Raw genomic sequence first — 17,334 nt, 5'->3', positions numbered from 1 at the left:
AAAAAACTACCTAATCAGAACTTGAGCGTCAAATTGACACCCCTCGCCTAAAATCTATATATCTTTGTTGTTTCTCAACCAATTTTTACAAAATTTATAGTATTGAAAGCCTCGTAACGTAGCCCAAATGTGTTTTCAGACATTATTAACTATCCTACAATACTTCAGTTTTCCGTTATTCAAAGTATAAGAAAAAACTGTAGACCAGCTCTGGAATGCTCAAACAAAATTTCACCTAGTGTCCAAAATAGCTGAAGTTAGAAGCTATACGTTACACGTAAGGAATTTTATTTTAATTTCTTAAGATCATGAACATAAAAAAATGTAAAAAAGTGGTGTGAAAACCGTACTTTTCAATCAATGAATCGTAAAAATTGTTTAAGTCGAAGCAGATAAATTTTGAAAAGAGGATTGAAAAGTTAACTTAATTTGGCACATTTCAGCATTTTTAGATTGTCATAATACGAAACACAGGTTTTTTTAATAGTTTTCAAAGGTTGCTGTTTTTGGATCTTTTTGTCAATTTGCAAACTAAATATTGTAATAGATGGCTTAACGGTGTAATTTTAATCTCCAAATTCCGCACTCCGCACAATTTTGCCTTCGATTTATATTTTGGAAATAGTTAAAAGTTTCGTTAAAAAAATTCTCTTTTTTGGCAATTTTTTGAAATTTTTTTAAATCGTGTTTAGTCTTTTAGATGATCTGAAATTGATTTTTGAGTCCTTCTTGATTCTTGAATAATTCTTTTTGATTGTGGTGCAAGTTTGTATTCTATTTCTGTGGACTGAATGAATGTTCGCTATTTGAAACAACTTAATGTAGCGTGAGAGTTTTTGATCTCTAAGAACGCGCTTATCGCTATCCAAAAATAAAAAAAAAACACACACACAATTTTTAAATACATTTCATCATATTGTTGAAAAAAAAATAGTTCTGTAAGAAGGAATGAATAGGGGCAGTTTTCGGTTTACTTAAATAATATTTCTTCCTAAGTCAGCTTCGTCAGATCCAAGATTCCTTAATGAAATTTTCCTTCTTTCCATCAATCAATGCCAAATGTTTTGTTTTTAGCAGATGTTACAATTTGTTTAGAAATTTTTCATCTTTCCCGAAATCAATGCAGTCATCACAAACAAAAAGTGGTAATATAGAGTATCATACTCTCGGCCAACCCAGTCAAATTAATACGTACAATGCAGTCTTAAAGCTGGTACTTGAATCCAGGGGTAAAGACAACTCGGAAAGAGTTCTTAACTTTTTTCTATGATTCCAATAATAATTGGGATCGTTTTTTACTGAAATTAATCTATAAAAAAAGAAAAATCGAGGTGAAATTAAAACTTTCAACTTATCTATTCGTGTAAGAAAAAAAACAACACTCAAAAGATTGACTGTTCTTCAGTTAGCGGATTGCTAAATTAACGAATCTTTTTCTTCCGCTAGCTCACGAAAAGTTTAGCGGAATCATAAGAGATAAGATTTGACCCGAATGACAATTGTTAAAGGGTCTTTAAATAAATATTAATAATAATAATAATAATAATTAGAGATAAGCGGATTAGCGGCTTAGCGCCAGACACTGGAAATTTCTCATGTTTCTATTAAAATAAATTGATTTAAGACAAGTGATCTATGCTCAATGAAGGCATATATGAGAATTAATACATGGTTTGCACAATATTTTTGTCGTTTTGAATGAAAAATAGACTTCTTCTATTTGAAATGCTTGTAATTCACTTAAGCAATTTAAAACAGTTGGAGCTGTAACGTTTAAATTTTCCTGGCAACACGGCAACCCCCCTCGAATACTCCAGTATTGGTGACAATTTCCACCCTTACATCCTCTCTTTGGGTGGTGCGGCGGTGAGCTTTCGATGCTGCAGTAGTGGTGCGGTGCAAGCTAAGGTTCATACCTGCTCTCGCAAAACAGAGAGAACCCCGTAACTCCAACCCTCGTCATGTGCAAGATGAGAGAAGGGCTGTCCAGTGTGGGTGGTTAATCGTTGTTGTTGCATATGCTCTCTCGGGTTGGCCCACGAAGAACCAAAACAGGTTTTTCCACCCCGTCCTACTTCTTATGACCCCCGCGCACACGGGCGGTTTATTGACTGACTACTGATGATGGTGACGGAATGGGCCGCAAAGAACAACAACTAACTAACTGGGTACCTTCCTTAGTCATCAGACGCTGGCGAGCTGGAACGCTTTCGTCCGTCGAGCAGCAGCAGTAAACTTCATCGGATCGACGATGGAGCAAAAGCTTTCTGGCGGATCTGGCCAATAACTTCAGCAGAGGGAGGTGGGTGGGTGGTTTGCGTTGTGTGTTGAAACTCGCGAGTTCGCTGGGCTTCGTCTCTCATCGCCATTCGTTGTGTAGTCAGCAGAGTTAGTTAGTTTGTTGGCCAGCCAGTCAGTCAGTCAGTCAGCCAGTCAGTTGTAGTAGAACTTTAGCTTCGTTAGGACGTCGTCATCGCGTTCGTTCGTCGTATCGCCGGTTTACTCTCCTAGAAGGTTGGTGGTTCAAACGTTGGACATTGGAACCCCACCTCCCGCTACCGTGGATGTTGTTGCGTTTCGCCGCGATAGACTCTACCCCGTCGTCTTCTTCGTGAGATTTCGGTTCCGAAAGACGTTCCGAAACATCCGGAGAATTCGGTTCGAGAAGATTTTTGGCTATATGTTCCGGTGAATGGTTGTTAGTCGAGCGTGTTCCGTGTTGGACTTCTCAATAAGACAAAGCTGCTACACGACTTCCTGTTGGGGGCAGTGAACTGGTTCCGTTGTTCTGGTTGTTTATTGTTCTCGCGTGTCCGAGCCTCTGTTTTGTGCAGCGTATTTGGCAATTAGTGTAACTTTAAAGTTATTGGTGTATCGTGTGCGTGACGTAAGCGCCCCCTTCGTGGATCCCTGGGTGGTCTAGTTTATGTGGCAACGGGAGGCCAATCCCCCAGAGGGCACATCCTTCTGCAGGGGTCCGAGTGTAACCGAAAAGGTAGATTGGTATTTTTTCCTCGTTCCCCTTACCCCCAGCATTTTAGTTTGTGTTCTGTTACGTCCGTACGGTTCTATGTCCACCCACCCGCGTATCCGTGTACATTACTTCACAATCCAGCTCTAGTGCAGTGTTTTGTGTATTTTATGTTCTACGAAACAGCCTGAATATGGAGATTTCAGCTGAGCTTTGCTAGTGTTGGTGCGTACAATGTGAACTTTCTTAAAGAGCTTACAGAATCCCCCACGATATGGCCAGATCCCTCAAAGTGCTAATTGAAATTCCTGATTTGTATCAAATTCTTACAAGAAATTTGAACTTGTCAAACAAATCTGACGAATCTCGTCGGTCAGTCATAATAATAAAAATCGCCTACCTTTCCCAACCAAAGTAGTGTGTGTGAAAGCTTTCCGCGAAGGCTTTTCTGCCTTTATTTCTCATTCTTCTTCGGCCCTACATATGTTGAGCTCTATGCTTCCCGTATCCGTGTTTTGGCCGTGTTCGTTGTAGAAGTGCGATGACGATGACGAATAAAAGCAAAGCAAATTGGGCTGAAGTAGGGGTTTGGATAGCTGAATGAAGTTTACATTTCTCGCAAAAGGTGAATCGGTTCGGCGAAGAAGTTACGACAACAACAACAACGGCAACAGAAACGCATTTGCTACCAATTCTACTAGTTAGGTACTGAAGTGCTGCGCTGCGGTTTGATGGATAGTTGTTGTGGGTACCTTAAGAGAAGTTTCATTCTACGGTTGTTGCTGATTGATAGTACTGTGCGGAAAGCTGATGACGATGATCATCATCATCAATGAATAGAACTCTCGAGTCTCGTTCCATCCAACTTTCATTCTACCACGGTTTGTGAGCCTATTTGCGGTAAATACGCTTAGACCGTAGAGTGATGCTGTTTTTTTTCTTTTGAAAACATCATCATCAACGAGTGATAAATTACCTATACTTTGGACTGGCTTTTTATGGTGAAGGAAATTTATCTGCTCCGCAGAAATACCCGCAAACGAACCGGGTTGAACTAATTTTCTTTCACGATTTCAAGTTCGTTCATTAGTTCAAATTAGAGTGTGATTCAATTTTCTGAACACTTTGCGGACTTTGCCGCGAGTGTGCTACACTTAGAAACATAACTCGAATGTTAATAATTTAGTAGTCAAATTATATTCAAAGCACAACACCATAGGTAACTTAATTTTACTAAATTTATAAAATTCGGTCCAGTAGTTTCTGAGGTATAGAATTTCGACGTTTTTTGTCTTAAATTGCTTCGTGGAAATATTGGATCCTGAAGTGGGATCCTAATATGGCTGAATAAAAGAAGCTAAAAAACAAATCTATGCAAGATGAATTGGACATAAACCAAACTAATGGAAAACTGCTGTGAAAAACAATTAAACGATTGATTAGTTCAAATGCTTCCAAAGTCAATGAAATAATCGACGAATCTGGAATTGCAGAGTCTGTGATTGGGAGTGATACCAAATTGGAAGTGTTCGACTGTTATTCCTATTCAAAAAGAGAAAAATACGCGAGAAGCAAAATTGTATCGTCCGATAAAAATGTTGCAAATACAAGAAAAGGTGCTAGAGTTAGCATTGAAAAAAGGCTGTTGCTAAGTTTTATTGACTTCAAAGAAAAATTGATTGCCGAACAGTCTGGATTCAGATAACAGCATTCAACAAAATCTGCAGAAAATTTGATACTTCACAATTGCTGTGTTTCTAAATTTCAAGAGAGCTTTTGAAACAATCGATCGCCTACAGTTAATAAAGGTGTTGGAAAGAGTTGGTATCAATGAAACAGTTCTCGAGTGGTTTAATAACTACTTAGATAATAGAATGCAAAGAACAAAATATGGATCATCTTACTCGTGATACTGGGAAAATAAACTAGGTGTTCTCCAAGGCAGTGTATTGGGTCCCTTGTTATTCATACTGTACATCAACGTCAAGAAAAATTGCCTACGCTCGCCTCAAACTTTTTGCGGATGATTCAGTGTCCTATTGGAATGGTGAGAACTTACAGCTCGTTATACAGGAAGCAAATGCTGATTTGAAAAATGTAACAGAGTGTTGTGTCTGAATCTCGATAAAACCAACTGGATGATTATTAACCGCAAAATCAGAGAGTGTCCAAACTTGTTGATTGATGGTTGTGCAATCGAAAGAGTACATCAGGTTAAATACCTAGGAGTACAAATAGATGAAACGTAAATCTCATAGTCCACATCGACTACACTATAAAGAAGATTGCCATGAAATATGGAGTACTCTGTCGGATAAGCAGATATATGCAGGCTTGGCAAAAGTCATCGTCATGAGGCGTGAAGCTGTGACTGTGAAGCCTCTTGGTCCGTCAAACTCAATTGACTGTTCCTTAACGACCAGTCACTTCGTTTGCCAGTCATTCATTCCCCAGTCATTTGAAGCTAAAATAATAACCTAGTCAAGCAATCGCATTCAAACGACCGATGACGAAAAAGTAACGCATTTATTATTATTGTTGCTCCTGCCAGCAAGCTCGTTTTCAGTTTTTTATTGCTATTGTTGCTCTCTGCCAGCAAGTCGTTCAATTAGTTGTACCTGCCGTCAGCAGCCGATCGAAGTGTGAAGAGATTTGCCAGTCACTCACAAAAAGTGGTGATATAGAGTATCATACTCTCGGCCAACCCAGTCAGATTAATACATACATTGCCAGTCACTCTCAGAGAAATTTTGACCATGTGTAGGAGCTTCGCCAGTCGATGATGGAGAAATGTTGATTGTTGTCGTGCTTTATCCATCATGCGAGTAGTGAGGCTCCGTCAATTGAGAATAGTGCCAGTCGTTTGATGAAACAAAACTAGTCGGGTCAAGCGTGATGGGCGAAATTTACCATCACTGGATATATGACTTTCTGGTCAAAAATAATCTACGTGCAGTCTGTTATAATGCCACACTTCGATTATTGCGCTACAATATTGCTTCATGCATCAGATACACAAACAAATCGATTGCAGAGAATACAAAATAAGATAATGCGGGTAGTGGTACGATGCAATCGATACACCGCTAGTGCCTTAATGCTCGATATGCTTCAATGGCTGTCTGTGAAATAGAGAATTGCGTATAACAGCTTGATTTTTATACGGAATGTTACTAGCTTACTTGGCCGATGGCTTGTAGTACGGACACGAAATACATACATACAATACAGGAGGAACACAAGATTTCAGATAGCCTAGTACAAAAAAAGACATAACTCAACGTTCTTTTTTATACAACGGGTTAAGAATTTTCAACAATCTACCTGCAAGGATCAAGTTCCAGAGATCGTAATCTGTATAGCCGATTGCCGAGGCAATGAGACAGGTGATTTCAGATGGACGACAAAAAAATGAAAAATCCTATTTTCAACAAATTCCAGCGGTTGAATCCCAAAACATTTCTGATCGTGGCAAAGTCCCTTGAAGATTAAAGAATGTATTTTCTGATTATTTTGTAAAAAATATAATGATCTGCCAAGAGATTTATAATCGTTTGAGGCTCAAACCATTAGAGCAAGTCCAATGGTGTTGGGAAAAAGTGGTAGGAATTTTGACAGCTGTAGCACAGATGGAAATTTTTGTATCGTGAAAAATAGACCAAAAAAGTTGGCCGTCCACCGGTGTGATAGAAAACGAAGGTATAAAATTGGGGGCAACCAGCTATGCCAAGTGCATTTGCTGCTCAGTATTTTTACTATTTTTGCTATTTCGAATTGATCGTTTAAAAATTGAAATCAAATTGAAATTGTAGTGCTAATATGAAAAATTTATTATTTATGTGTATTTACAAATACTGTATAAGTTATAATGCATTCCAATATTTAAAAAAATAATCAGTTCATAAAAATAAAATACAAAAAAAGCGCTCAAATATCAAATTGATCTGATTAAATCATTGACCAGTGAGCAGAGATCAAATTTTGTTTCATTAGAATGACCATTCTTAAAACTTTTTCTAAGTTGTTGAGAGAGTTTTGCATTGGATAAGTTTACAAGTTTCACTAAACTGAGCGTGTCTCATCTATGAAACAACCACTTTGTTTATTTTGTTTGGTTACGGCACAATTTTTTTCAACAAAGGGATCAGTGATCCAACCCACCGGAAGCCGAATTTGGTGCATTCCGGCAGCACAACCTAAAATTTGGAATATGGGGTTTAATAATAAAATAACTTGCGTTTGATATGATTGACACTCCACGAATTAACAGCGAGGGTTCCGTTTTCTAAAGATGATGGACCATTAAAGGCGGCGTTCAAACTTTGATACCGGACATTCCCACGGAATAACTTTTTCAAATAAAAAACGAAGCTCCTACTCCCGAAAACCGCTCAAACAAACAAAATTTATTTACCCAGCTATTTGGCATCTCTGCGCTTCGAAATGTGAGGTAGCCCACTCAATTGGCAAGAGCATGACAAAAATTGGCTGTAGGTTTTTTAAGAGTTAATTAACTTCTTTGTAATTCGAATCAATTTAAGTGATAAGGGAATTGTTTACAAAAGAAAATATCACTTTATGTTAAAATCCTGAAATTGGTCAATTTCCTTTATTTTCCCCTCAACTAAGGTTTTGAGCATAAGAAAGATGGCAGCACCGAAGCGTTTCATGCACGAATACTGTATTGCAACGCCGACTCTATCACTCGGTTCGGTGTTGCAAAACATCGTGTTTTTCTATCACCCTCGGCCAAAAAGTGTTATACGATACAAATTTTGCAGCGCGAAACTGTTCGAATATCAGATTTTCCCAACACCGGTGTACGGCAAATGTGTTGTGATGTGTTGTAAACCTTCGAAATTTCTATCTCCATCTCAACCAGTGAACTTGCTCTTATAATCTAACTAACCGATTGTACTTGAAGTTTAATCTCATAATGATTTTGCTTCGTTTTTGTTAAATTTTGCCTGCAGACATTCCGGTAAAAACCCATTAAGCGGAACAAAAATAATCAAGTTTTGTCATTTTCGAAACAGCTGAATCCACCAAATTGCCCTAAGTTTCAGTCAAAACAGAAGTATAGTCCTATTTGCCGCTGGTAGTGTTCGTGAAATTATGCTGGTTGATTCACCAATACTGTTCAGTTTTGGGACAATTAACCTCAAAAAACGACCATGTGTGTCGACCGGCTGCTCGTTTTTTGTACCGAGAGTTTTTGAGGTTAATTGTCCCGTCTCATCTGTACACGCTCAGCAAGTGTGCGTGAGAAATGTCAAAAACAACTCTATGGGCGATAAAGTAGCGAAAACTGGAAGAACAGCCACCCAAAGTACAAATTTGACGAAGTTTAAGCACAGAGAACCAGAGTTCGGGCTGGAGCCCCAACCGTGTGTAAAAATACCAACCATGATTTCAAAATAAACGACGCCATTTTTGCAACTTAGCTAAGAGCCACCAGATGTCGTTACCGGTACTTTTATTTTTTCCATTTTTTCTACACGCTCAGACGATAGTACCTTCAACGAGTGAAAAATGCGCTCAAAGGCTAATTTATTTTCAGTCTCTAAATCGGGTATTAAAATAATTGTATGGTTTTCCAGTTTTTGGCCTGTGTTTGTTTTTGTCGACATGAAATTCACTACATCAAGACTAAATTGAATTTGTTTTTATAATTTAGAATAAATTTCGATGATGAACACAAATTTAAAAATTCGTTCAGTATTCTTTTTTCTTTCACAAAATTGTTAATTCGGTAGGATTGGTGAAAAATTGGCGCATGGTATTATCGGATATCTGTAATAAGTATAATAGAAGGGGGGAATACTTGAAGAATTTATAAAATTTTGATATCGAGTTGCTTTTAAATGCCTTTTGCTATTCCCTTAAATTCTTCGAATTCTTAGGTGTCCGGGTGACCTCCATGAAATTACTTGGCTCTGTCTAAGAGGCCAAATTAAATATTAAGAAGCTAGTCCAATTTTCAAATATTTTCGGAAGTAGGTACTGAAGTCCTATCCTGGCAGAAATGACGCGATGTTTACATGCTAGAATTTCACAATGTTCGAACGAAGATGATACTTTCGATTAATTAGATTTGAAATGCTTATAATTGTATCATAAATTAATCTTAGATGAACCTTCTCTTCAATGAACTAAATAATGTTTGCTTTTTTTCTCAAACAAAATCAGTGGCTCAATACAAAACGAGTACCAAATGAGGTAACATTGCCAAAAGAAAAAGATTTCGCTTAAAGAGCATATAGTTCCTGCTGTAAATTTCATTATGTTACTTTTTCTACACCCCAAAAAAAGAAAACTAGCTGAACTCTGTTTTGGTGCGACCTGGAAGTAAATTTTGGGTTATTTATGTTCTGAGTGTTCTCAACTGTTGACAAAAAAAAATCGACAACAACAGCTGAGTCACTTAGCTAAGAGCCACTAGATGGTGCTGTTTTTAGGCCAATTTTAACGGTTTTAAAATGGCCGACGATTCAAATTCTTACACATGGATTCGACACATATTTCTTCGGGGCCCGTTCTCTGGTTCTCTGTGGTTTAAGTGGGAAAAACTGATCAATAACATGGAGAAAAAAGTGTACACCGGCCGATGGGAGAAACCAAGAATAAAGTAGAGATATTTCTTACAAAGAACGATCAATATTTTTTTCCATGAATTATTATAAGATTAACTTTATTTACTTAATAGAATGTATTTCGATCAAACGAATGGTTTTTCAAATACACGCATTCGTAAATGTCACATTTTAAAATGAACTAAGCTTTATGTTGTTTTTTAGCAAAATTTAAAATTAAATCAGATTTGAAGATTGAATACTTAATGACTGCAATCCATGCTAAGCTCGATGTTAGGTCTAATAATACCCGAATAAACGAACATTTTGTAGTGAAAGCTAGGTCCTTTAAGTGAATAATGATAGTGAGGGGACTATATCTTCGACAAAAGTGATAAATCATTTTTATATCTGTTCATCGATCAGGTATCGACATATTCACTTTACAAGTTCTGAATAGAGAATATATCGTAGATGCAGATAGTTACTTAAGGCAGTTGAGGAAATTAGTAATGAAACAAGTGTGGATTTGAAGTCTAGTTAACAATTGAAGTTGGAGAAGAGTCGTAAAACATTACCGTTCAATCGTTTTAAATGTTAGTCACTGAATTCACTAACATGTTTCAACGAAGACTAATTAAATAACAATTTTAGTTTGAAGCTACTGCTATTAAAATTCGTGCTTTACTTCACCACCGACATCTCCAACAGGAGTATTTTAGCTTAAGTTGGGATTTTTGTGACAGTTGCCACAATCATGGAGAGCTGCTTTCGGTACACCGAGGTAAACACAACTTGAAAATCATAAATTAGGAAGCCCCTTGTCAAAAAATGCTTCTTTCGAGAAAAGTTCCCCTTATAACTCTCGAAAAAAAACAGGCAAAAACAAATATCCAAAAAGTAGAATTTGTTGTTCTCCATTTCTCGTGCTTCAATTTTCAATCTTCGCTTCGCGGGGTTCTGGTCCTGCTATCACATTTATTTATTCGAAGGGAAAATCCCTCCGATGGGGCTGCTGTAGAGCGTAAGACCGACAAATGAAGGATGACACCGGAGATAAGATTATTTGCCGTAAAATGTTGCTTTCTCCAAGGAATTGAAATCCTGTTAGAAATTGTCCTCCAATGATACCGACTGCTAGCTGGCAGGGGAAGAAGTTGGTCTCGCAATTTTTGCTGCCTGTAGCCCCGTCAGAATTACGCAAACGGAACGGCCTCACGTCAGCGAATAAAATTGATATGATGAAAATGGGAACCGAATCGGAACCTCGAATCTCACCCTTAAGGAATTTTTCCGTTCCGAAGGGTAGGCAGGCAAAAATACCGAGGGGCGCGATTTGATGGAAAAGTCTGTCTGCGGGGGAGACTTTTTTAATTCACATTTTCGGCACGGTGTGGTTAGTTCGAATAAGGTGGATTTCCGTCTATCGCTATAGAAACTCAAGGGAGGGGTCGATGATTCCGAATGGGTACGGCTTCTGGAAGAATGAAGGTCGATTTTGACAACCCCGCCCGGGGTGAGGTGTTTAATTCCGGAATAAGAAATCGAATGGTTAGCACACGTATCCTGAATTGGACGATACTAAAGGTTCTGGTTGGTTGCTTCCCGTTCGATGAAATATTGCTCTGCAGTGAGGTATGAAATTTTCAATACAATTTATTGAGTTGAAGAAAATATTTTTCTCCAGGTTCATGAATGGCATAAAGCCAATTCGGAAACGATTTTAAATTTTTTTTTCTAAATTCGGCAAAAAAGTTGTGTTGTAAATATTTCATACTATTTTGTACATTAATCTAAAAACAGATACAATTTTTATAAATGTAGAATAGTTAGAAAAATAATATATTTTTCTAAAATCTGAAAGAGTCGTGAGAAATTGTACTGTAAAACTTTGACTGTCTTCAAATATTCAGGAAAATAACCTGAATCTGAGATGCAAAGCCCAGATGAAAAAAAATTGAATTCGATAACAGTCAAGCGCAGCAGGGTTAAAGGACGAACACGAAATTATTTTTACTTTTACTTAATGATCCCGCGCCAATCCTCCGGTGCATACACAGAAAAAAAATTTGACTATTACGTGTCACTGAAAACTGCAACCTTTAAAATAAATCACTTGTAATTAACAAAACCTGTAATTTTAAATTGTTTTCCTTGAAAGTTAACGAAGATTCATTTATTATTACAGCAAATGTTCTGTAAAAAAGTTGTACACTTAAAATTAATTGTAAAGTAATCATGTTTTCGACCTGTAAAATTACGGTCAATGTCCTGCTCCTTTTTGTTACAGGACATTTGCGTAATTTTACAGCAAATAATTTTTGCTGTGTAGGGCCGAAATTATTGCGACACCGAAAATGTCATGCCAATTTTCTTATAATGTTTAGAATAAAATCAAAATTTGAGGGTAGTTTTATACATATAGGTATTTACTTCAAAAATAAAAAAAAAGTTAATCGATGGAGTCTTGAGTGTAAAATTGAACAAATTTTCGCTTGATGCACTCCATCAAAGTATTCACAGTGTCATCCAGTACCAGTTTTTCAGTTTTTTTTTCCATTTTTTAACATGTCCTTCTCGTCTTCCACTATCTTCTTGCTGTTTCGAAGTTCCCGATTCATTATTGCCCAGTACTGCTCCACAGGGCACAGCTCCGGACAGTTTGGCGGGTTCATGTCCTTTGGAACAAGATGGACCGAATTGGCCTCATACCATCCCAGGACACTTTTGAATAGTGGCTTGACGACGAATCTGGCCAAAATAGCGGAGCTTCGTCGTGCTGCTGCAAGAACGGCAATTCGCGCTTCTCGAGGCACTCAGATTTGTAGATCTCGCCATTTACTGCGCCCTTTGTCACGAATGGCTCACTCCTCAGTCCGCAAGAGCAGATGGCCTGCCAAACGAGATATTTGGAGGCGAACTTCGACATTTCCTTCTTCCTCAATTTGTCGTCCACATCGAACTTACACTATATTGCGAAGAAGAAAACAAAATTCTATCAAGATGAGATATATTGATATTCAAATTTTTCCTATCAAAATAAGATATTATTTAGGATGTTAAAATATCTCAAATTATTACAAAAGTACGAGTATAACTAAATTATATCACCCCTTTAAAGCATTATATCAAGATTATGTCTCAATCAGATAGGATTAAGTTGTAGACCAAAAATTGGGACCAAAAATGCAAAAATATGAGTCTTTCATTCAAGATTGTACGCAAATTTTGTCTTATATACATTTCTTGTATGCAATGTTGGACTACCTCCTGACTCAGGATTTTTTTTTATTAGTTGGTAATCACAGGTGATAAATCCCGGTTTACGGATTGTATTCCAAGGCACGGCGAGCCACCGCGTCCCCCCAGTTTGCTACTCTGGGTCCATGGGTACAATGGGAAGACTCATTATATACTCCGTGTATACCCCCTACTCCCTAAACTCCACCTGGGGCCGCAGACCTGGTTCCCACCTTGAACTGTTTAGTACACTATGCTTCAATAGTGGGAGGTCTATTCGCGCTAATGCGCTCCAAGGCAATACTCATAAACGAGACCACTTTCAGCAAAACCTCTCGTCTTTACGACTCGACGCTTGAACTCTCCTCTAACGACTTGTGAACCGACATCTCCTCGCAATGACTCGAGATTCTCACACAAACCTCTCCTCTTCGCGACTTGAGGCCAGCGATGAAAACGAAATGATTTCGATTCGATCAACGTTTAGTCGCAACGTCGCAAGATCTCGGTATGTTACAAACCAAGAGCGAACTCAACCCCGTCGGCAGCTGAATCGAGTTGGCATGATGATGGTTGAAAACCTACATGCAACATTTTGGGAGTGATGTAGCTCCGAGAAGGATGCTACTCTCTATGCTCGGATTTGAATAAATTCCTACGTACGCGTCGCTCGCGTAGAGTGAGTGTCACTCTTGCACACTTTTTAAATGGAACTTTTTAAATATTCCCATGCCGTTTGCAAAGTTTCCGTTAAAACTGATGTCGTTTTTTTATTTTATTCGTAGTTTGTAGTCGTTCCACTTGCTATAGAATGTGTTCAATATGTATGATGTTAGATTTATTGGGTACGTAATTTATTCTTGTTTCTCAACATTTAAAAACTGGTTCAATATGTTTTAGTAAATTAGCCGAAGCTGGCTTTGAAAAGAGTACCAAAAAAGAATCACTTTAAAAAATGCAAACAACTTTAGACAGTCTTATTGTATTAAACTGATTTTACAATAATTGTAATTGTTAAGAACAAATTTATACTAAGGTGCATAAATGGGCGAGGGTTCAACGGAAATTTTGACCGCTATTTCAGAAAATTTGGTTAAAAAAAATTCAGACAAAAAATCCATTCATTGCTTTGCTTCACTGTATCTCATTTAATTTAATATTTTGTCTATTTTATTGGTTTACCAAGTTTGCCAATGTTATGAATTTTTTAAATTTTTTCAATAGGTTATATTTCCTCTATTTTATCAATGCTGTCAATTTAGTCAGTTTGTTTACTTTTGTATTTTTTTTTCAATTGATTCCATTTTGCGAAATCGGCCAATATGTATTATCAAAGCAGTTTATTTTGTCCATTTTTTTTCAAATTCATTCAACTAATTAATTTGGTCATTCTGATGGTTTCTTAATTTATGGTCATTTTTAAGTTGTAATATTTTTGTCATTTTTAAAATTGTTGTAAATTTTCACAATTGGGTCAATTTTGTAACTTTGTAAACTATGAAAAAAATATCAATTTGTCTATTTTGTCTTTTGTAATACTTGAATTTTTTTCTTCAAATTTTGACGATTATGTTAATTTTGTCAATTATGGAAGTTTTGTCAGTTTTTATTTTCTTCTACATTTTGAGCATTTTGTTGAATTTTTTAAATATGACCCATTCCAGCATGTGGTCACAACGTTTGCAACGTTCATATCACACATTAAAGAAAAACATACCTCTATGTTAAGAATTTTATTTGCTACAACATGAAATCAAAAGAATTTTTCTTGAAAAATAGTTATCCAAATTTTTGCAAAAGAAATCGTAACGTCACAACGCGTAACTTTTTCCACTTTTCAGTTTTTTTTAATAAAACCGCATTTTTCTGCTCTTCTCTCCGATCAAATTTTAATGCAAATTTCAGAAAAGTATCGATTCATTATAATCAACGAATCTCTGTAGTATCCCAAGGCCCCATTTCGATAAGGGTTATGGTAAAAAAAGATAGTGTGTTCGAAATTAGACGCTCATATACCTATCTAAAAGCTTAATAACTGTTTTATGATAACTCTAATCGAAATGCGTTCTTCAGATGAAATATTGTCATAATTAAAGCTTAAAACATTCAGGTTAAAAGACAAATCGGTTGATAAAGCTCAAATTTATTGGTGAAAAACTGTTTTTTTTTGTTCTTCCCGAACAAAATCCACGTAATTCTATACAAACTTTAGGTTTCCATAATATACCCTGGCCCTAATTTTGCATGGAACCCTGTGCTAGTGCCTTCATTTTATTGTTTTGTTATACCTTCAAAAGTCTCTCCGTGGGATTTAATGTAAATACGGGGCTCGATTTGGATTTTCTAGTAATATTCTTTGAGTTTGAAGTTTCAATAATGGACAGTTGAACAAAAAAAAAAAATATATGAGAAATTTATTTTCCATCAAAGTCTTATGAATTTGTTAGAAGGAAAAAATGTATCTATAAAATTTACCATGTATAAATTTTTTTTTTTTTTTTTTTTTTTTTTTTTTGTTTCGATTATAGTCGTTTTACCATCATTATGGCATTCGCGACTTTATCAACGTTGCAGTTGGCGGATCGTTATTGAAAAACTATCCGGTACAACTGCGTTCGATGTTTACTCTTGGGCTCGAACTCGCGAACATCGGCTCAGGAGGCAACAGACTTGCCAACTGAGCTATATCACAAGCCCACCATGTATAAAGATTTTTGAATTTTGTTTGCATTCAATCCATGGATACTTAGTTATTTTGTTTGAACATAGTGTCAGCTAGTAATAGAAGCTATTAGCGCGGTTTTTCATTCTAATATAGAAGATTATGATCTTTTTGCAAGATTTTTATTAAAGCCACAGATAACTATCTGCAGTCACAACGCTTAAAAATACATACCTTTATCACCGGTTCTAAAACGTGAAGTTGCTGTAGTTATTCTTAATCTAATATCATGTTTCAAAATGTCCTTCTACAATCATTTTGCAATTTTTTATATAAGGTACACCGGGGTAAGTGGCGACGGTTTTTCGTATAGTTCAGCTTTAAAAATTCATTAAAAAATTAGCAGTGGGTCAATTTTGATAAAATTGCGTTCAATGTGATGAAGAAGATGTTGTTCACAAATGCTGAAGAGATGAGCTTGATAGTTACAAAGCGAAAAAAGTTTTCACGTAAATTGTTATGGACTGCTGGCGTCTTCACTTACCCCGCTTTATGGGGTAAGCGGGGACGGTAGATTTTCCCTTTGATTTCTAAGGAAATTTTCAACATTGTGTTTTTTTTTGGTTGAATACGTTACTTTATTGCTCGAACCGTCCGAAATTTTGAGAAAAGTTCATGGTTATATTAATATGGCAGCTTTCAATGATTATTGTGTGTAACCCGATATTATCGAAAATATATACTTATTTTTAGAAAAACCATGTACTTTTCCCAACTTTTCATGATCTGAATGCTTAATATAGCTAAATTGTATTGAATGAAGGACAGAAAATTGAAAAAATGTGTAAACATCAAGTATGTATAAAGCCGTCCACACTTACCCCAGGTAGGGTTTGGTGACAAAATTTTAGATTTTTGCAAATAAACCCTTTTTTCTCAATTTTTAACCATCGTTCCTTTTCCTAACTGGTTGTTTCGAATGTAAGGATTGTGTCAATGTAGAGTTTTTCGTCCAGAGTCAGCTAGTTTACGAGAAACTTGCGATTGAAAAAGATGCACATCAACTTCACATCGTAGTTGAAAATAGAAAATTTACGAAAAGTCACCGTAAACATTCGCAATTGTCGGAACCGGATCTCTTTTACAGTTATTGGATAGATTACAAGTAAATTTAACATTCTGCATTAAAAGTTTGAAAAAAAAGTTCTCAGTATTGTTTTAATAGCCACCGTCCCCACTTACCCCGGTGTACCTTAGCAAAGTTTTGTTTGAAATAAAGAGTAATTGTTGAAATCAGTTTATTTTCATACTAAAGTTCTTAAATTTCAACAACAAAAAACTCAATTCTAAAAAAAGGTAACTATTTTATAATGGGAAATGAAGCTCAAGAAATAGCCATTCTAATGCTGTACAAATTATTTTTAAATAATGAAAAATAAAAATAGGTTCTCAAGTTGAGAGGCGCTTGGAATGGGTCATATTTTTACCTGTTGCTATGGTCATAAAACAGAAACTGCAACACCCCCTCCCACCCACAATCGGAGGGATTTTTTTTCAACAGTACAGCAATAACACTCCATGTCGCTATCTTTCTAAATAATTGCGAACGAATCGATTCCAACTACTAACGAACGAACGACCAAGCAACATACAACAGAGCAGGATCATTCAAAAAATCATGATTATGAACACCATGATTCGATCCGATCGCAAGTTGTAACACACCGTGATCGGGGAGATTCGGGAGTTGTATCCTTCGAGATTCGTAGCTTGTCGTAACCACGCGCAACAAGCCATATAGAAGATATGGGATAGCGTTGCGAGTGCACGCAACAGGATTTTTTCTGTTCTTGCATCTTCGAATCTCTGGTCACTCGTCGCTCTCTGAG

General features: G+C 36.6%; 1 protein-coding gene across 5 annotated transcripts in view; it reads left to right on the top strand.

Moving 5' to 3' along the window:
• The first annotated feature begins 2,287 nt into the window (after positions 1-2,287).
• LOC129740007 (disintegrin and metalloproteinase domain-containing protein 10) overlaps positions 2,288-17,334 on the top strand; it is a 776,101-nt gene continuing 761,054 nt past the window's right edge. Inside the window, exon 1 of one of the 5 annotated variants that reach the window (XM_055731588.1) lies at positions 2,288-2,306. The gene's annotated coding sequence lies outside the window, so the exon portion shown is untranslated. Of the gene's footprint in view, positions 2,307-2,408; positions 2,996-3,177; positions 3,197-3,657; positions 3,677-17,334 lie in introns of those variants that run through there. The other 4 variants (XM_055731591.1, XM_055731585.1, XM_055731587.1 and 1 more) reach the window with 4 other exon arrangements.

The sequence above is a fragment of the Uranotaenia lowii genome, chromosome 1 (genome assembly GCF_029784155.1).
Source record: "Uranotaenia lowii strain MFRU-FL chromosome 1, ASM2978415v1, whole genome shotgun sequence".
NCBI classification, from domain to species: Eukaryota; Metazoa; Arthropoda; class Insecta; order Diptera; family Culicidae; genus Uranotaenia; species Uranotaenia lowii.
This window is presented reverse-complemented; position numbering and strand designations above follow the sequence as displayed.